Source organism: Lepus europaeus, chromosome 3 (genome assembly GCF_033115175.1).
Source record: "Lepus europaeus isolate LE1 chromosome 3, mLepTim1.pri, whole genome shotgun sequence".
Lineage (NCBI taxonomy): Eukaryota > Metazoa > Chordata > Mammalia > Lagomorpha > Leporidae > Lepus > Lepus europaeus.
In genome coordinates this window covers 42467924-42488946 of record NC_084829.1, presented here as the reverse complement: position 1 = coordinate 42488946, position 21023 = coordinate 42467924, and the positions used below count along the sequence as shown (strand labels likewise).

At 50.0% G+C, this 21023-nt stretch overlaps 1 protein-coding gene across 13 annotated transcripts in view; it reads left to right on the top strand.

Annotated features, from left to right (window-relative positions):
• TRERF1 (transcriptional regulating factor 1) overlaps positions 1-21023 on the top strand; it is a 225583-nt gene that overhangs the window by 53023 nt on the left and 151537 nt on the right. The gene's annotated exons all lie outside the window — the stretch shown is intronic.

The window sequence follows — 21023 nt, the reverse complement described above, 5'->3', positions numbered from 1 at the left end:
CATGCCCGTCGGGAGGGACTGGGCCCTCTGCAGCCTTGTGCGGCCAAGAGTGGACGTGAAACACTTCATGTGGTCCCAAGGAGTGTGGTCCCAAGGAGTGTGGCGAGCTTAGGGGATCGTGCACTTTCCCAGCTTCCTGCTCCCCGGATTTCCTATATTGCACGTTTACTTGGCTCTCTGAGCAGTGATAGGCACACTTTGAAGTTCACGAAGCAGGACTTTGCAAAGTGCTGTGGGCTCGCTCCTGGCCTAAAGGTGTCTGTCTGAGTCCGGCTTTGGTTTTACATGAAGTATTAATTTTTTACAAAGAGGACCCACTCGTGTTTCTTGATGGTGGGTCGCGGAGAGCCATCCTTCAAGGCTGAAGACCTTTATTCCTTGTAAGTCGAAAGCAATATCTTTGGTTCCATTCTGCCTGTGAGTGATGGTTTTCTTCTCCTTTTGAGAGATGAGCCCATGAGCTTCCCGTTGGTTTCCAGCAGGAGACAGGGCCTGGGCTTGGGGCATTGCAGTCTTTGGGGATTGTGCTGGAAAGACAAGACTCCCGGGTGCAGCCTGTTCTTTCTTGCAGGTGGCTGGGAGGGATAGGGTGTGGAGAACTGTGACTGGCTGCAGAGTCACCCCCAGCATGCCCTGTGCGTGCCTGCCACCAAGCTGGGCACTAGGTTCCTTGCACTCGGGTTCTGTGGCAGGGCCTTGGGTGCCCGTGGAAGGTGCAATCTGGTGGGACACATGAAACTTTTTGGTGCATGCCTGTGTCCTGTGTGTGCTGTGAGGCTTTGATTGAGTTTCATTGGCTTGCGAGGGAATTAGTTCTGTATTGGAAACCGGCCCGTGCATCCCTTTGGTTTCTGCCTCTCCATCTTGGCATTTCCTGGCAGCCCACCCGGAGCCCCCTCCCCGCCCTTGCTCATCCCAGTGATTTCTTCACAGCCACGGCCGAGCTGCATTTCCCAGGAATCCCAGCACTGAAGCCAGTCTAAGGCTGTGGTCTCTTTTCTGGTTGGCAGCTGGCTATCGGCTTCCCTTCAGCACCCGCCCTGACCCGGGCTCTCCTCTTGGAGAACAGAAAGAGCGTGCTTAAGTGTTGGGCACCTAAAGTGATTTTCTCTGTCCCACTGCCCCACTGTAGGGATCTGACCCCAGGGCTGGGAGGGCATCAGCCATGAGGACTGAGAAGCTGGCTCAGGTCCCCAGAGCCAGCTGTGCCCGGGACACCACGCTTCCAGTCTCAGGAGCCCCTGGAATTCTTCCCTCCTTCCTACTCCCCCTTTATCCCCTTTGTCAAGCTCTGGTCACTTCCTATCAGCATTAAGCCTACAGAGGTGCATATTATTTTTCTGGAGCCACACAGGTGGAAGCACTGATTCGTCCCTGTGTTCTGTTCGAAAAGTTCCAGCAGGACTGCCTTTGCCAGGAAGCCGGGTGCAGCGGCCGCCCTGAGGCCGTGGGTGCTTTCGTGGTCCTGTGAGCTGGCAGCTGGGTGTCGGCTTCCATTCAGCTGCATCTTGTCTCCTCCTTCCAATGCGTGCAGGTGCTTGGGAAAACCCAGGCCCCACAAGCATCGGTCTGTCAGGAAAGGAGGCGCCCTGGGGGCGGAATGCAGTTGTAGTGGGGCCCACACTTTCTCTTTGATTGTTTTGGGTTTAAGATGTTCTTGTCTGTGATGGAAACTGTAACACAAGCTGATTACTAAAATTTGACTACTGGTTTAATGAGAAGCCTATGAGAGGGACCCACTTCCTCTTGATTGTTGTTTTATTTTTAAAAATTCTGTACATTCTGTTTCATTTCTCGTCCTCTGGACTTTTCTTGTTTTAAAAAAGTCACCAAACAACATACTATAAAAAACACACACACACACACACTCAAAACTGTTTAGAAAATAACACTGGACCCAGGGGAACACAAAACACTTTCTCCACAGCCCCTTCCTTCCCCGAGATGGGCTGAGCCTCTCTGGGCATCTCACAGGGTAGCAGGAGCTGAAATGGAGCGATGGAGCCTCACAGGAGGGGTGGCAGTGGGTTGAAGTCCATGCAGGAGGAGGGTTAGGTGAGGACTGGGCTCGTGAGATTCCATGCCAGGACCTCCCTTGTCGGGAAAATGTGTACCCATGATTTTTTTTTTAAATTGGCAAATGGCAATTATGTCTATTTATGAGGTTCAGTGTGATGAATCGATCAGTGTGGCAGGATCAAGTCAGGTAAGTAGCTTGTTCGTCACCTCAGATAGCTATCATTTCTTTGTGGTGAGAACATTTGAAATCCTCCGTTAGCTGTTTTGAAATATTTAATACCTTATTATTAGCAGGAGTAACTGTGCCAGACGATAGAACCCCAGAGCTTGTTGCTTCTGGGCGTGGTTTTCTGCCCTCCAACCAGGGTCTCCCCTCCCCCCATCCGCACTGCCGGCCCCTCAGTCTCTGGCCACCAGCCTTCTACTCTCTACCTCTGTGAGTTTGACTTTGTAAGGTTCTCCATAAAAGGGAAATCACACAGTCTTCGTCTTTGTGTGTCTGGCACATTTCATTTGTAATCTTCTAGGTCCATCCATATTGTTTCAGGTGATAGAATTTCCTGTTTCTTGAAGGCTTGTGTGTGTGTGTGTGGGGGGGGAGCATTGTGCGTATATACTGCATTTAAAAAGTCCATACATTGAATTAGGCTGTTCCCATATTTTGACCATTGTGAATAATGCAACGAACATGAGAGTGTAGACATCTCTTGTGCATACTGATTTCAATGCCTTTGAGTATATACCCAGCAGTGGGATTGCTGGATTGTATGATGATTCCAGTTTTAGGTTTTTGAAGAACTTCCATGCTGTTTTCCAAAATGACTCTATTGTGGAAAATCAGTTGACCTGTGTGAGTTTATCTCTGAGCTCCCTAGCCTGTTGCATTGGCCAATGCCAGTTTTTATGCCAGAACCATGCTGCTTTGATGACTGTAACTTTGTAATATACCTTGAAGCTTGGTAATAGGATGCCTCTGTCAATGTTTTTGTCAATATTGCTTTATCTATTTAGGATCTTTTGTGATTCCATACAAATTTTGGGGATTTTTTTTTTCCCTATTTTTGTGTAGAATGACATTGGAGTTTTGGTAGTGATTACACCGACTCTGTAGATTGCTTTGGGTATCATGGATACTTAAACTGTTAATTTTCCCAATCCATGAACATGGGATCTCTTTCCATTTGTGTGTGTCATTTTGTATTTCATCAGTGTTTTATAGTTAAATTCTTTCACATCCTTGGCTAAATTTATTCCTAAGCATTTTATTTTTTGGATGCCATTCTAAGTAGAACCGTTTTCTTAGTTTCTTTTTTAGACAGATCATTGTCAGTGTATAGAAATGATTCTGATTTCCTAAGACTTATTTTTTATTTTGTAACTACTATATTTGCTTATCAACTCTAACAATTTTTTGGTGGGGTCTTCAGGATTTTCTCATTATAAAGATCACATCATTGGCAAATAGACATTCCCACTTCATCCTTTCCCCTGTGGTTACTTTTTATCTCTTTCTCTTGCCTGGCTGATCTGGCTAGTGCCTCCGATACTGTGTTGAACAGAAGTGGGGAGAGTGGGCATCTTCGTCCTGTTCCTGATCTTAGAGGGAAAGCCTTCATTTTGCTATGATGTTATTGTGGGTTGTTGCATTTGAAACCCTTCAATATCTAGTTTGTTGACTTTTTATTATGAAAGGATATTAAATTTTGTCAGCTGATTTTTTCTGCATCTGATGAGATGACCATGTGGTTTTTGGCCTTCATTCTGTTCACATGGTGAATCACATTTATTGTGCATGGCGAGCCAGCCTCATGTCCCTGGGAAGCTCCTGCTTGATTCTGGTGAGTGATTCCTCTAAGATACAGTCGAGTATGGTTTGCTGGTGTCCCGGGCCAGTACTTCTGCTTGTCTTCAGATAAGTGAGTGTAAGATGTGGGATGTTCTCCCAGGAGGTGCATCTCCTTAGCCCCACCTCCTTGTAGTTTCACTGAGTTAACATGAGCCCTCATTAAAGAGTTGTTAGTGGATATATAGTGTTACATAAGGCATCAGAACAGTCTAAAATGGATTTCTATCCATATATCCGCCTGTTCATCTGAAATTTTTCTTGATTTGCTCTGCTCAAGGCAATGTGCCGTGCCCAGAGGATCTGAGGAATGAGAGATAAGACTCCACTTCTGAAGATCCTTTTCATTGGCATTGAGAAACAGAAATAGAACATAACTGTACCCCAAGCAGAACAGAGTACTATGGTGAGCATGCAAATACAAGGGAGTAGTGGAAAGGGAGTGAATCTTTCTGGAGAGGTGCAAAGATAATGTTGGGTTGGAGTCTTCAAGAAGAAATGGAATTTGGTCCTGGGGAGAGCGTGAGAAGGCACGTGGGGGAAGTATGGGCCAAGGTGTGCTGTGTCAGCGCTCTGGGTTCCCACACACCGCACAGCACCAGCATGGGGCCGATCCCACCCTGGTGTTAGGGGCTTCTTGCCCAGGAATGGTTTTTCCAAAAGTTTCCCTTGGGCATTAGAGGTAGAAGCATGATGTCAGAAGAGGGCTGGTATTTACTGTTTGGTGGACATTGATCCAGTCATCCTACATCATCTACACACAGCCAGCAAGTGCTACAGCTGGGATTTGAACTTGGGATTCTCTGACTGCCAGGGCCCGACTCTTCCCATCTAACCTCCTCATCACAGGGAGTCGCTGTAGTGAAGCCAGTTATTCCCAATAGGATTCAGGTGGCAAAGTAGAGTCAGCCTCTGACCAGAGGCCATGCTGTGAACACATTTTATTGTCTTTTTTTAAAGGCAGTTATTTTATTTATTTGAAAAGGCAGAGAGTTACAGAGATGAGGGGACACACACACACACACACACAGCAGGGAGGGAGATATCTTCCATCTGCTTCCACTTCCCAAATGTCCACAACAGCCTGGGCTGGGCCAGGCCAAAGCCAGCAGCCAGGAGTTTCTTCCCGATCTCCCACGTGGGTGCAGGGGCCCAAGCAGTTGAGCCATCCTCCACTGCTTTCCCAAGTGCATTAGCAGAGAGCTGGATCAAAGTGGAGCAGCCGGGACTTGAACCAGTGCCCATATGGGATGCCAGTGCTGCCGGCTGCGGTTTTAACACGCTGCACCACAGCGCCGGTGCCAGTGTTTTGTAAGGCTACTGTTTGGCTGCTTTCTGAGATGACTGCTGTGAGGGTTATTTCTCTGAAGAGCAAGCATCTTTTGACCTATGACCTGCCCAAACTGGTGAGTCATGTTCTTTGCTTGAATGGGTCATTGCATTTTTAGTGGAGATAGGCTTTTCAGCTGGAATTCCTGCCCTTGGTTGTGGTGGTATTTTTGTTGGATGTGTGAATGCTGTCCATGAAATCTAAAAGCAGCAGCAATGAGAGGGAGAGAGGAGGGGGTGGCCACGCCACTGAGTGAGGGGGGCAGGCACTTCCAGGGGCAAAGGCAGGAGGTAGGTTGAGCCCTGGGAGCTTTGGACTCGTCTTTCTGAGAGATGACTTGGGACTGACTTGAGAACGGGTTAGGTAGGTGAGTGTCACCAGGAAGTGGGATGCATGTTTGTATCTTAACAAATATTGGCTAGTGATGATATAATATTGTCATGCTGGAGCACAGCTTTTTATTATTTTTATTCATTATTTATTTTTAATTAAGTAATTATTTTTAAGGAATACAAATTTCGTAAGTACAACTTTAGGAATATAGTTATTCTTCCGACCATACCCACCCTCCCACCCACACTCCCACCCCTCCTCCTCCTCTCTCTCCCCTTCCCAGTCCCATTCTCCATTAAGATTCATTGTCAATTAACTTTGTACACAGAAGACCAACTATCTACTAAGTAAAGATTTCAACAATTTGCACACACACAAAAACTGTTTGAGAATTAGTTTTACAGTTAACTCTCATAATACAACTCATTGAGGACAGAGGTCCTGAATAGGAAGTAAGTGCACAGGGACTCTGTTGTTAATTTAACAATTAACACTCTTATGTATGACATCAGTGACCACTCGAAGCTCTTGACTTGAGCTACCTAAGCTACGGAAGCGTTTTGAATCCACAAACTCAGTCAGTGTTTAGAAAGGCCATAAGCAAAGTGGAAGTTCTCTCCTCCCTTCAGAGAAAAGTACCTCCTCCTTTGATGGCCGCTTCTTTCCACTGGGGTCTCACTCATAGAGATCCTTCATGTAGATCATTTTTTGCCACAGTGTCTTGCTTTCCGTGCCTGAAATGTGGAGCACATCTTGATGGTGCCTCTGTCCTGTTATTTGTCCCCTCTCACAAGGGGATAGTGTGGCGAACATTGTCTAGGGCAGGTGCCCAAGGCTATGGGTTTTGACACCTGAAGCAGGTGCAGCTTTTGTTCATGTCATTGTCCTCCTCTGACAGTGCCCTCTGCTCCTTTGGCTCCTCCCCTTTGCCTGCACAGAGTAATTTTAGTTTTCAGGATTCTTCCAGGACTACAGATCAGTTCATCTTGGAACCTGCTTCTCCAACATTGTCTTGTCTGTTACCTCTGTACTCTGTGCTGGGGTCTGTGATTCTGCTGCTACAAAAAGCAGTTTGAAAACCGGATGCCTGGAACCATTGCTGCACTGTGCCTCATCTGCAAGAGTGGCCCGAGGAGGCTTTGGCTCCTGCTGCAGGGCAGGGGTGACCATGGGAAGGGGACTCACGTGCCTGTCCGGTTGTTCTTGCTTTGCTTCTGAAGTCTGGGTCCTTCCAGTTCTTGGGGGATGCAGGATCCTCCTGTTATCATCCCAGGCTTGTAGGGAATAAATCCCAAGTTACATATGCTGCTCCTGTAATGCTCACTTCATGGACAAGGGAGCTCAGAGGGCTTGAGTCACTTACTTGAGGTCACACAGCTACTAAGTGAAGGGGCCTAGATCTGATCCCAGAGTTCATGGTGTTCATTCCCATGTACATCACATGACCCAAAGTGACTATTCTCTGTCACTTCCCCCTTGTGGAAAGTGAGTGGAGCAGTGTGTGAGGGAGTGCAAGGTGGACAGCTCATGTTGCTGTGCCCGAGGTGCTGCTGCTGGGGTCAGCATCCTGGGCTTGGGTGACTGGCTGCCGGGGGAGGACTGGGGTGCTCGGGTTGAGGGTGTCAGCAGATGGGAGTCTTCTGTGAGCCTTCAGTGCCCGGATCCCAAGCACCAGAGCCTCCAGGCAGGCCCCGCTGTCCTCCGTTCCCCATCCTCTGAGTCTGGCTGGCTTTCCCCAGGGTTCCTAATGGAGTCCTTGGAGCATGGCTCAGCAAGAGACCTGCCGGGGAGGGTCCAGGTGTGAAGGGGGCAGGGCCCGAGGGCTGGCCCCGCCTGTATACCCATGCCTGTGCATGAGTGCGTGCGTGTGGGCACACGCAGGGACCGTTGATGACTTCTGTAGCCTGTGTATCCATCGCAGGGAGTGAAATGGCATGGAAAAACCATGGGTCTAAGCGGGCACAGGATAGTTTGGTGGCAGCTCTGAAGCTGTCAGCAAGGATGGGACCAGCTCAGAGCCCTCCATGCTGAAGGCCTCTCTCTCCCTCCTGGAGCCAGAATCCACCAAGAGTGGAATACTCCAGAGCCACAGCTGAGGACCACAGCTGCGCCAAGGCTCGCCAACCCACTCAGCGCCCCTCCCTGCATCTCGGGTCAACCCCTCTCCACACCAGGGTCCTGGGAGCCCCGAGCGGTGCGGCTGGATGGACCTTCCCCGCCTGCTGCTCAGCCCACTCTGACTTTGTAGACAGGCGGCTGAGCCCCAGGGACGAGAGCTGGCTGCCATGAGTGAGCCCCGCTCGGGCTGCACCGCGTCCCAACAGCAGCTCCTTGCAAAGGGGCCTCCGGAGGCCGAGGCCAGGCTCCACGAGGGATGCCGGTCCTAGCTGCCCTGCCTGCCCCGTTTTCCTTAGAACAAGGGCCCTGTGACTTCACTTCGGAGAATGCGGTTGGATACAGTTTGCCTAATTTTAAACAAAGTGGGCTGGGGTGGGTGGCAGCGAAGACTGGCGTGGTGCTTTCATTAAAGCACAATGTGGTGGGGGAAGGTGCGGTTTTTATTTTTACTTCACTGAATGAGGGTGGAGCACAGAGCTGAGGTTTTCCCTCCCCCCCCCACCCCGCCTTTTCTTTCTTTTTTTTTAAATTATTAAATCGATATTTTTACATTTTCAAATCAGGACCCAGGGAGTGTTTCACTCACAGCCTGAATATAAATTCCCATAGGTTGAAGTAGAATACTGTCATCCTAGATTGTGAGTTATTATTTTGTATTTTGTGTTGGGCAAGCCTTGTTGGCATCTCTAGACCAGTTCTGGGTAGACCTGGTGGTGTTCCCAGTTCCCGGCACTCTCTGGGGGCGGGGTGGTGGGGGCCCTGGGAGTCGTTTCTGAACTTCAGCTTCCTCTGTCAACAGTTGATAGCAACACCCATGGTTTGGAATTGATGCACACCCGCAGTCACATGTGTGCAGCCCCTGGCCCTGCTCTCTGTCTCCCCCGGGCCTCCCATGCCTTGCCCCCCACCCAATTGGGAGGAGATAGAGCTGCAGGGGTGCAAGGGTGAGATAGAGAGGAAGCCTGCTGAGGGAGGGGCTGAGGGGATGGCATGGAAGGATGCACTGCTGGTGGTAGGGTGTGTGTGTGTGTCCGTGTGTGTGTGTGCCTGTGTATGTGTGTCAGTGTGTGCCTGTGTGTGTATGTCTGTGTGTGTATGTGTGTGTGTATAGGAGGTGGAGCTGGAGGATTTGTTTCTCTCTTTGGGGGAGACTGGGGAAGTATTAGAGGCCTGAGCACCTAGACCCTCACCCCAGAGGAGTATCTTCCTGGGGTTTCCCTTCTTGATTCCTTGCACTTAGTCTTCTGAGCCTTTGAAAATCCAGGTTTAAATACTGGTCCATTTATTGCTTTATGGTCATAAAAGCGACATGTGGAGCAGATGTTTGGCGGCACCACTTTGGATGCCTTCATCCCTCGTTGGAGCGACTGGGTTGGAGTCACAGCTCCACTGCTGACTCCAGCTTTATGCTGCTGGACAGCCTGGAGGGCAGCAGTGACCGCTGAAGGAGCTGGGCTCCTGGAACCCATGTGGGAGCCCTGGGTTGAGTTCCTGGCTCCTGGCTCCTGGCTCCTGGCTCCTGACTTCATCCCAGGCCCAGTCACTGCTATCATTTGGAGAGCGAACAGGCAGATGGGAGTGCTCTCTCTTACTCTCTCTGTCAAATAAGTGAAATGAAAGTTACATGTTCTGGAAAAGTTGGAGCATTCCGAAAATCATAGGGAAGAAGATAATATCATCCATACTCCCACCCTTCTGGGAGAAGCCAGTGTGCGGATTTTGAAGTCTACGTGATCAGTCTTTGTCTTTGCATATATGAGGGGGTTTTAAAAAGTTCCTGGAAATTGGAATGAAAAAATAAGTTAATTTTGGCCCCCCAAATTTGAGATGCATGCATATGAGAGATCTTCAAAATGTTTATGAAAAATGAATATTATGAAAAAACTGCATGGATTTCAACTTTTTTGCACCAAAATTTAGCATATTTTACTTCCTTTTTCCATGGACTTTCTGAAGTGCCTTGTATACACTGGGAGTGTTGGTTGCTTGTTCATTTTTATGGAACTAGAATCACACTTCACAGACTGTTTATGCGATGTGCTTTGAAAACAATATATTGTGAGCATTTCCTAGTTGTAGCCCGTCCTTCTTCCACCTTTGGGTGGTGGGGGCAGAGCGTCCTATTATGCAAGTATTCCACAGCTTGTTTCAGCAGCCTGCCTTTGTTAGTCCTTTAAATTGCTTTCCCTCTCTTCTGCTCCTCCACTTAATGCTGCATTGGATTTGGGAGTGCGGATTTTAATAGGTAGGCCACTGTTTCGGGAAAGAACTCCCTGGTGAAGCTAAATGGCTTCCAGTTTTAGCCCGCCTTGCGTTCCTGCCAGACCTTTGCACTCCGTGCGGATTCCCCTTGTAGGGAGGTGTCCTGCCTCTCTTGCATTCCTGACCTGCCCTCTGCACACTGCCCAGCACCCTTCACCCATTCCTCTAGGAAGGCTTCCTTCTCAGAGGCAGGGCATCCTGTGAGACAGCACAGCTGCCCCAGAAGATCCTAGTTCAAGGCCTGACAGTGCCACTCACTTGCAGAATAGCCCTGAAAATTTTATGGTGTTTTTTTTTTTTAAAAAGGTTTATTTATTTATTTGAAAGGCAGTGTGACAGAGGGAAAGGGAGAGAAAGAGAATGGGGAGGGGGGAGAGAGAGAAAGAAACAGAGAGAGAGAGAGAGAGAGAGAAGGGGACAGAGAGAGAGAGAGAGAGATGGATCTTCCATCTGCTGGTTCACTCTCCAAATGCCCACATTGGCTAGGGCTGGGCCAGGCCAAAACCAGGGGCCAGGAACTGCATCTGGGTCTCCTACATGGGTGCAGGGACCCGTGTCCTTGAGCCATCCACTGCTGCCTCCCAGGCCCATTAGGTGGAAGCTGGATTGGAAGCAGAGTAGCCAGGCCTTGAACCAGACAGTCCAGCAGGGACTCGAGTGACTGCTCATCCCTGTGTTAGCACCCAGTTTCCTGATCTGCAGAGTGAAGGCCGTGCTACCTTTTTGGCAGATGGGGAGGGTGAAACTCCATCCCAGCCTTGAATGGGCTTTGTAACTCGAAGGATCATAAAAGTGGTAGCTGTTGGCACTGGCTGTGTGGCCCACGGCTCTTGGCCTCTTTCAGGAGTGAGTGATTTGGGATTTGGGTCCAGTGGTGTGCTTGGAGCTGCCTCGCCCAGCTCATGAGAATGGACTGTGTGCATCTCTTCCCACCTCTGGTCCAGTGGCCCTGTATGGACAGCATGACACTGAAATTGGCCATAGGAGAGAATATACCGTGGAAATTCATGGAAATTGACAAAGGCTACAATTAAGCTTTTGCTTTCTTTTTCCTTTTTTTTTTTTTTTTTTTTTTTTTGACAGGCAGAGTGGACAGTGAGAGAGGTAGAGAGAAAGGTCTTCCTTTTTGCCGTTGGTTCACCCTCCAATGGCCGCCGTGGTTGGCGCAATGTAGCCAGCGCACCGCGCCGATCCGATGGCAGGAGCCAGGTGCTTCTCCCAGTCTCCCATGGGGTGCAGGGCCCAAGCACTTGGGCCATCCTCCACTGCACTCCCTGGCCACAGCAGAGAGCTGGCCTGGAAGAGGGGCAACCGGGACAGGATCGGTGCCCCGACTGGGACTAGAACCTGGTGTGCTGGCGCCGCTAGGCGGAGGATTAGCTTATTGAGCCGTGGCGCCGGCCCTCTTTTTTCTTTCTTTTGGAGAGCTGCTTGTTAAACATTGGCTATTTATCAGCCCTTCACATGATTTTGTCTCCCATGCACTATTTGACATTTGATATACATTGTTTTGGGTCTGAATTTATAGTCTTCTTTTCATATGTTAATACCTCATTTTCTGTAGCTGGCCTCTTAGCTCTTAGGGGCAGGAATTAGATATTTGAAGACTGTAATTGCTTGGATGATGGCTGTGATCATGACCCATAAAAGCAGCATTTACACAGTGAGCTTATGACTTTATTTGAAAATGTTTGACGCCGCTGAGACTTAAGCTCCAAGGGGTCCACAGTCACCGTGCAGGCCCTAGGGCCCAGGGCTCTCTTAATGATCCTTTACAGATGGGTCTTTCCAGCACCACGTTTCCGTAGTGTAGTGGTTATCACGTTCGCCTCACACAGATGGGTCTTTCCTAGGACTGGTGTTCTTTAGCCTAGAAACTGCCCAGGATATAATAAAAAGACTTTCTGTCCCTGTGTCTTCATTAGTGGCTAGGGGCTAGGGGCCGGCGCTGTGGTGTGATGAGTAAAGTTGCTGCCTATAGTGCCGGCATCCCATATGGGTGCCAGTTCGAGTCTCAGCTGCTCTACTTCCTATCCAGCTCTCTGCTGTGGCCTGGGAAAGCAGTAGAAGATGGCCCTAGTCCTTGGGCCCCTGCACCCACGTGGGAGACCTGGAAGAAGCTCCTGGCTCCTGGCTTTGGATTGGCACATTGTGGCCAACTGGGGAGTGAACCAGCAGATGGAAGACCTCTCTCTCTCTCTCTCTGTCTCTCTCTCTCTGCCTTTTAAATAAATAAATAAATCTTTTTTAAAAAAAGTGGCTGACAAGAAATAGCTAATGTTTAGTGATTGATTGTTTGCCGTGAGCTAGGTACATCCCAAATGCCATTACCATCATTTTCTTGCTGAATTGTCACTCCCATTGTATAGTAAAATACACCATCATTTTCCTTATTGTATAAAGGAGGAGCATATGAAACTCTGAAATATCAACCTACTCGGTCATAATCGAGGGAGATCCAGGATTGACTGCCCATTCATTTATTCACTCACTCACTCATTCATTCGTCAGATGTTGAACCCCTGCCATGTGCTCTGTTTGGCTCTGGCTCCCAGGATGAATGCCAGCAGTTCCTGCCCCTGGGGGCGCTGCAGGCAGATGCTGAGTGGTGGTGTTGGGGTGGGAGTGTTAGTGAAGAAAATCACTGGGGGAAGGGGATGGAGGGGGTGTGATGAGGTTGGGATTAAGCTGTTAGAATTCCAACCCTGGGCACTGTAGCATAGTGGGTAGAGCCACTGCTTGGGATGCTGGTATCCCATATGGGCACTGGTTGGATTCCTGGCTGCTCTCCTCTGATCCAGCTCCCTGCTAATGTGCCCAGGAAGGCAGTGGAAGATGTCTCAAGTGCTTGGGCCCCTGCACACACGTGAGAGACCTGGAAGAAGCTGCTGGCTCCTGGTTTTGGCCTGGCTCAGCCCTGGCTCAGCCCTGGCCTTTGCTGCCATTTGGAGAGTGAACCAGGGGATGGAAGATCTCTCTGTCTCCTTCTCTCCCTGTCTGTAACTCTGCCTTTCAAAATAAATAAAATAAGTCTTAAAAAAAAATTCAAACCCTGGATGTCTGTATCACAGCAAGCCCTGTACCTAGCTGACCATCTTACCCACAAAAAAAAAAAATTATTTTATTTTGGGAGCAAAGCTTCACTCTGTGGGGAGGATGCAGGATGGTGCAGGGAGAGCTGGTGGTAAGCTCAAATTGGGGCAAATGACACAGTACCCTCCGCTGTACTGGTCCATGTTGTGAGGCTTCACAGATGTACTGGGGGAGTGGTGTAACCCGGAAGGCTGGGCGGTGAAGGAGGGGGAGCAGGACGGGTTCTCTGGGGGTCAGGGAGTGGGAGAGGATGCGCGGGTTTAGAATCCCAAACCCACAGGACTGGTGGCTTCTTGGAGGTCAGTGTTCTCAAGATGCACAGTCATGGGAAGGCATGGAGGGCGGGATAACCCTACTGCCAATGCCACCTGCTGCACTGTGCTCACCGGAGAGCAGAGCCCAGTGTTTCATTTCAGTCCTGCCTTGTGCAGTGCCCCCCTGGCTGCCAGCTGGGGAAGATGGTAGCTGGGAGCAGCAAGCCAGTTTAGGCACCTGTTGAAAGATAGCCCTTAAGCCCCGGGAGTTCAGGAGTCAGAGCCGATTATGAAGACAGACTAAGCATACTTCTGGAAGATGGGACTTTTGTGGCGCTAACAGACTAAACGTACTTTGGGTTGCCTTCCCTACCCCCTTGCTTTGTGGACCAGTCAGTGTGCGGTGTGGCCCAGCATCTGGTGCGCGCTCTGTCCTGGGAGGTAGGAGCTGGGACCCCGTCCCTGCTCTAGTTTAATCCATTTGCCTTGTGACACGGGGCTGGGGCTTGGTCTCTTCCTCTGAACAGGAGAGGGCTGGCCAAATGGTACGGATGGCCCTTGTGGCCTTTATTCTCAGCTGGAGGTTAGAGCGGCTTCCACTCACAAAGTATTTTCTTTTTAGATGTATTTTATTTATTTATTTAAAAGGCAGAGTGATAAAGAGAGAGAGACAGAAAGAGAGTGAGACTGAGAGAGCAGTCTTCCACTCACTGGTTCACTCCCCAGATGGCCACAATGCCCATCTGGGTAAGGACTGGGTAAGGCTGAAGTCAGGAGCCAGGAATCCCATCTGCGTTGCCCAAGTGGGTGGTGGGGCCCCAACCACTTGGGCCATCTTCCACTGCTTTCTCAGGCCATTAGCGGGGAGCTGGATTGGAAATGGAGCAGCCAGCTCTCAAACACAATGCCAGCTCCCCACAAAGCGTTAACTCTTCCAAATTTCCCAAGTGGCGATCATTCCCGGGAGCGTAGGGCTTGAGAAAGGGTTTGGAAAGGCCTGGGTCATCCAACGTGCTGGACTCTGTCTCCTCCAGAGGATGTCTTGGCCTGGGGTGCTCTGTATTTTTCCTCCCACAATTCCCTGTCCTAAGCACCTGAGAGTTGCCAGTGGTTAAGCAGCCACTGCCCACACAGGCCCTTCCCCACCAAGTCAGGCTCGCCCCTGCCAGCTTGTGAGACACCCCGCTGTTGCCAGGAGGAGGGGACATGTTGGGTGCACTTTCCTGCTGAGGGGGAGGGGAGGGTGCGATTGTGATTTCTGGCTTTCGTACAGTCCGATGTCTCAGAACAGTACAGGGCCTCCTCCTGGTCCTTCCACCGGCCTCCCCCTGAAACCTGCCGGTGACACTGGTGTGAACACCAGGCTTCAAAAATAAAGTCAGAGAGAGAGGTGCAGAAGCAACAGGAAGTGGGGAAGTGAGCAGAACAAAGCCTGCGAGGTGTGCTCAGAACACTGTTGATGTGTTTTTTCTTTTAAAATCCTATTTCTCTCTTAGGCTGCTGGGGTAGAAGTTCTTGTTTGTTTCAATGGTCCCGCCTCCTCCGTGGCCTATGGGGGAGACGCAGAAGTGGGTGTCAGGCGAATAGGGGGGCTATGCAGACACCCCTTCCCCACCTCTGGGAGAGTTCCTGAGTTCGTGTTGCACTCTACTTTTCTTAGACTTAGAAAGAAGCGGGAGCCCGTGTGGCGACTTCTGGTAACATGAAGGGCCCACCTAGGCTGACTTGAACGGGACTCCCCCAAATCTGCTGGGAATTGTGGCTCCCTAAGTCACCGCCTGCTGGGGAGCAGGGGGCACATGGCTCACGTGCAGGGACAAATCCCCGGGTGACCAGATGCACGAGGGATTGTTGATTTGGAAATGAAGTATGTGTGGGCATCCCTCCTTAGCTGGCTGTAGCCCAGGGGGCCCAGGCTGGCTTAGCTGTGCAGGGGCTTGAATGACGAGGGGAATACCTGTGCTACTGCTGAGCATCGGGGGTCTGCACAGCTCCCTGGCACCGCCCCCTCCCACTGCAGACTCTTCAGCAGGGATGGCTAGATGATATTAAGAAAATAATGAAAACGGGAACAGTGAGCCGGTGCTGTCTGGGCCTCTTCTTTGGGTCCAAAGGCCCGGTGCTGGGTCACAGGTGTGATCTTCCCGAACTCTGAGCGGTGGCAACCAGAGATGGGTGACGGAGCAAATGTCCTTCCTCCTGGCTCACTCTTCTACAGCCTGAGTCTCTCCCACGGTGTCCGCTCCTGAGATGGCTGGGCTTGGAGTGTGGTGCGTGCCTGGCAGTCGAATGTCCTTGTGGGGGCAGCTCACCAGGTCCCGGGCTTGGCTCCATCTGGATTCCGTTAGCTTCAGTGAGGGGTAGGCTGCCCCGGCCACTGGGACACAGAGTGGCAAGCCTTGTTTCCCACCTGCATCATGGCCTGGCAGAGTTAAGCGTGAACTCCCTGAGAACTGCTCCAGGGAGCAGCCTCTTGTAAAGATAAGTTAGAGGTTCGCTTCGTTGTTTTATTTTCTCAGCCCCATTCTAGTTCATGCCTGTGGCGTTGCGGCTCTGCCCTTCTTGGGTTGTGAGTCAGGCCTGCTCTGAGTGTGTGAGTTGGTGTCTTGGTGGCAGGTGGCATGGCAGAGGCCGTGTCCACCTGCCAGCCATGCAGGCTCCCTGGATGGTAACAGGCCCTGGGCCCCTTCCTGCCCTCCTGCGCCTCTGTTTTGGTTCTATTGCGTCCCTCCTCTCCTGTCGTCTGGTGAAGGCAGGGAAGGCTGTCTGGTCATCCGGGGAAGCCGTGCACAATGAACGAACAAACAGGCAAGAGACAGACAGTTTTGAAAATTGCCTCTGGCAGCTGTGTAACCTTCATGGGCTAATTTGGGGGCATTTGAAACAACCTGCCAGGGAGTCCCCACCTTCGGAAGAGCCCAGGCTTGAACTGGCTCTTCCTCTGGCTGTGCCACCCAGCTGTGTCAAGGCGTGGTAGGTGGCGGTGGTGGTGGCTGGCAGTTTTCAAGTGAATGAAGCTTGAGGAAGGAGCATGAGCTTTAAGGCAAATCTCGCGGCAGCCTGATTTTCAGGTTTTTATGAATCGAGAAGGCAGAGAAGTTGGTGTGCATGATTGGAAGTTGCACCAGCTTGGGTGTGGTTGGCTGGGCCAGCCAGCACTGAGCGGAAGCTGCATGGGTGACCCCAGCACCGGTCTCTCCCCACTTTTTGCTTTTGGGGGTTGGGCTCCATTTAACTGCTTGATAGATGAGAGCACATAGATGAAAAATAATTCTAAACTGGTTGTACTTTATTGTTTTCTATCCTATTCCAATACTTTTTATTAATAAAATTTCCTTTAAATTTATTTTAATGTAATTGATTATTTTCTTTTTATTTGAAAGGCAGAGAGACACAAGAGTGAGGCAGAGAGAGATTTTCCATGTGCTGGTTCACCCCTCAAATGCCCACAACGGCAGGGGGATGGGCCAGGCCAGAGCTAGGAGCCAGGAGCTCAGTCTTGGCTCTCCCACCTTGGGTGGCAGTGACCCACGCACCTGGGCCACCATCGGCTGCCTCCCGGCCACATAACAGGAAGCTGAATCAGAAGCAGAGGCAGGACTTGATCCCAGGCACTCTGGTATGGGATGTGGATGTCCCAAGCAAAGGCTTAGCTGCTGCCCCTCGATGCCTGCCCCTCCCAGCTGGTTTCAATGCCCTGATGGCTGGACAGCTCCCAAAGCGGATTCTTGCAGATAAAATGTAGTGTCTTGGTCTGTTGATCGTAAAATGTTTTGTGGGAAATGTGGTCCCGAATGTGAATGTATGAACTCAGCTTTTATTTTTAATTAAAAAGGTTTACGCTTATTCTTTGATTATTGAAGTACAGTAAAGAGTTTGGTGTTTAGCACCGCGGAGGAGTTGCCACCCCCATTTGCCCACGAACAGGGAGAGTGCATTTGAACGTAAAATTAATAGTGTTTGTGGTTTAGAAACCCACCTTGCCATTAACCACCAGTGCATGTCAGCCTGAAACACGTTCTTGTGCCAGAGCAAACCACAAGGTTGTGGAAAAATGTGAAGGAAACCCTCGGGGCAGAGAGAGGTAACTTAGTAGTAAAAGGCAAAGGCTGGAGGGTGGGGGGGGTCTGTGGGAGGGGCTGCAGAATAGAGAAAGGAGGAAGGGGGCTGAGTCTGGCTGCATACTCTTGGCCCTTAGGCCAACGTGGACTTCACCAGGGAAGACTAGCAGCGTGTGAGCCAAGTGTGGATCTTCCGACTCCTGTGTTTTCTTAGGTTTGCATTTGAAACATCAGAGAAAAGGAACAGGTGACAGTTGTTGGAATGGAGTGGGTTCACCCCCAACAGCCCAGCTTTGTTAAGGTAGACCTCATTCATCTAAGGTGATGGTTTCTTGAGTGCGGGTGGTTTTGCTTGGTAGATGCCTGGAGACATCTTTGGCCGTCATGCCTGGAGGTGGTGTGGAGGGTGTGGGGGTGGTATTGGCAGTCAGTGGGCAGAGGCCAGGGATACTGCTAAACATCCTGTGTATGCGAGGATCCTGGGAACATGGGATGAAAAGATAAATTTATTTTTGATGCAAAAGAGCCCACCACTACTAGGTTTGGCCTAGTAGTTAAGACATCAGCTGAGACACATGCTGTATCAGACTGCCTAGGTTTGGGTCCCGGCTTCGCTCCTAAGTGCAGCTTCCTGCCACTGCAGACTGTAGGAGGCAGCAGGTGGTGGCTTAAGGACTTCAGCTCCTGCTCCCCACAGGAGAGCCCTGGGTTGGGTTCTGGGCTCCTGACTTCAGCCGGGTGCAACCCTGGCAGTTGGCAGCATTTAGGGAGTGAATCAGCAGATGGAACTCTCTGCCTCACAATTCATTAATTAATGCATTTAAAAAATGAAACTCAAGACAGTTGTTAATGATGACCAAGCACAATTTTTAAACATTTAGTTTTATTATCAAAATTTTTTTTTTGCCTTCAAAAATGTGTATTATGAAAAAGCTACGCATGAATTTCCAGCTTTTTTGCCTCACAGTAAACTCCTTGTATGTCTTCATGACGGTCATTACAGAAAGCCACTCACACCACAGTGGTCAGTTTGGTACTCAAAGTGTCAGTAGGGCCGAGCTGAGAAACTGTGACCCTCCAGGCTTGGCTGCTGCCCATCCCATTCTCAGAGTGGCCAGGGTCTGGGCACCAGGCTGCAGGGTGAGCATCCTCATGGCTCCAGGAGCTGCACGGGTTCCAGGTGTCAGCTTCTGGGCCCAGCTGTACTAATTTTGCCGCTGAGAGGCAGAGTCCCCCCCCTTCTCTCCCGAGGCTCCTCACTCACCCCACCCTGTTGTTCCGGGGGTGTGCCCCCCAGGCTGATTCTCTAACCCTGCCCCCTACACAACGCTATGGTTCTCATCTTTCTTGCTTTGCTCCCCACACCACCCATTCTTTCCTCTACCTCCAAGCAAGTTAACGAACCTCCAGGACACACAGGAGATGTCCCCTATGCCATTCCCCGCCCCCAGGCTGGGAATTTAAACTGTGAACTTTTTAATAAACTATAGATTTACCACCAGTCAACTGTAAAACACATGCCTCTTTCAGGCCACTTTTTGACAAGTTTCAGGTAAGAATGATAGCACATTAAATTATTAGGCAGTTTTATGACTGTGCAGGGAAGATTTAGCCTTTGATGAATAAATATTGCCATAGCCCAATTTAGAACTTGACAAATGCTGATTTACAGCTTAAAATATAGGGGTTATTTCATGATGGAGTGGTGGCGGCCGCGGGGTCGGTTTAACAGTAATGTCTGCGCACCTTTGAGTGATACGCCATTAAAACGCTGCCACAGGCAGAGCTGCAGGCAGAGTTCCTGGGTGGCTGCCGGGGGTTCCTGCCACTCCCAATAGCTTTCAGGGTGCAGGTCACTTCGCCATGCACAGTCGCGGCAGAGAGTGCTTTGAGGTGTTAGTGATTACTAAGTGTGGGTGCCCTCTGGGTGCCCGGCAGTTGATCCCACGGGGGCACCTTCTCAAGGGCTCCACTTGCCTGTCCCCATAGCTTCAGGGCAGCAGGGCCTCCTGTGTCAGCAGCGACGATACATTTTGCAGGTGAAGAGATGAGAGTGTTGAGGACCAACATGTTCAGCACCTAGAGGAGGATGCTGGTGAGTGTCTTGTGTGTTCTGGCTGTGGCGCGCGTCTCAGCTTTGAAGCAGACATCTTGGGACATTTGAACTGACGACTATGGACGCTTACAGGCGTAGAGGATGTGAAATTGAAACTGACCTGTTGTCCGTGGCACGCATGTACACATGGGGATGGAAAAGCTAGATCCGTTACTTTCAGTCTTTTGGCTGGCTTGCTGTTGGTTGATTGAATAATCGATGAAGGCATGTTATAAAATGTACAGGTTACAAAAACTTTAAAGTAGAGTAAATAACTCTTCCTGCTCCCAGCTACCCAGTTCTCCTCTCTAGAGGTATCCACTATGTTTGAAAGATAACCTATGTGTGTAAACGCACGTATGAATCCATAGTATTTTTTTTTTTTTTTGGACAGAGACAGAGTGGATAGTGAGAGAGAGAAACAGAGAGAAAGGTCTTCCTTTTTGCTGTTGGTTCACCCTCCAATGGCCGCCGCGGCCGGCTCATCATGCTGATCCGAAGCCAGGAGCCAGGTGCTTCTCCTGGTCTCCCATGCGGGTGCAGGGCCCAAGGACTTGGGCCATCCTCCACTGCCTTCCCGGGCCATAGCAGAGAGCTGGCCTGGAACAGGGGCAACCGGGACAGAATCCGGTGCCCCAACCGGGACTAGAACCCGGTGTGCCGGCACCACAAGGCAGAGGATTAGCCTGTTAAGCCACGGTGCCGGCCCCATAGTATTTTTAAACAGCTGCTGCCACATATTCTTGTCATCCTGTTTCTGGTTTGTCTTACCTTAAACAGACATTGACAGTTGTTCCATTTCATGACACAGAGAATGCTGGCCTTGTTTTAAGTTTTTAAATATTTTTTTCTTTCTTTTCTTTCTTTCTTTTCTTTTCTTTTTTTTTTTTTTACAATCAGAAAGACAAAGAGAGACAGATCTTTTCCATCTTCTTGTTCACTCCTCAGATGCCCACAACAGCAGGGGCTGAGGCAGGCCAAAGCCAGGAGCCTGGAACTCAATCTAGGTCTCCCACACGGGTGTCAGGAATCCAAATATTTGAAGCATTAGCTTCTGCCTCCCACATTGCACATTGGCAGGAATCTGGACTTGAGAGTGGAGTCAGCATTCACACCCAGGCACTCTGCTACGGGATGTGGGTGTCCCAAGTAGTACCTTAGCCAGTGCACCATAACCACCCTCTCTTATTGTCTTTCATGTGTAGCTGCTTAACATTCCATTTTAGAGAAGAATCATGATTTATTAAAGCGGCCCCCAGTGGTGGATGTTGAGGTTGTTTCAATTCTTTTGTCATTCTTAATCATGCTGGAGTGAATATCCTCATGGACATGTGTCCGTGGTACGAATTCTTGGAAGTGGAGTTGCCGGTAAAGGCACACATACCTTCATGACGCCTGTAGTCACTGCAGGTATCCCCTCAGGAAGACTGTGGCCGTTCACCCTGACAGCATCAGTGAACAAGACATCCTCACCAACACAGCGAGGTATCAAACCGTTTGATCTCTGCCAGTCTGACTGATGGAAATTGGTATCCGAGTTAGTTTTAATTTGCATTTCTTTTATGAGTGTGGTTGAGCGTATTTTCACAAGTTTAAGATCCATTTGTATTTTCGT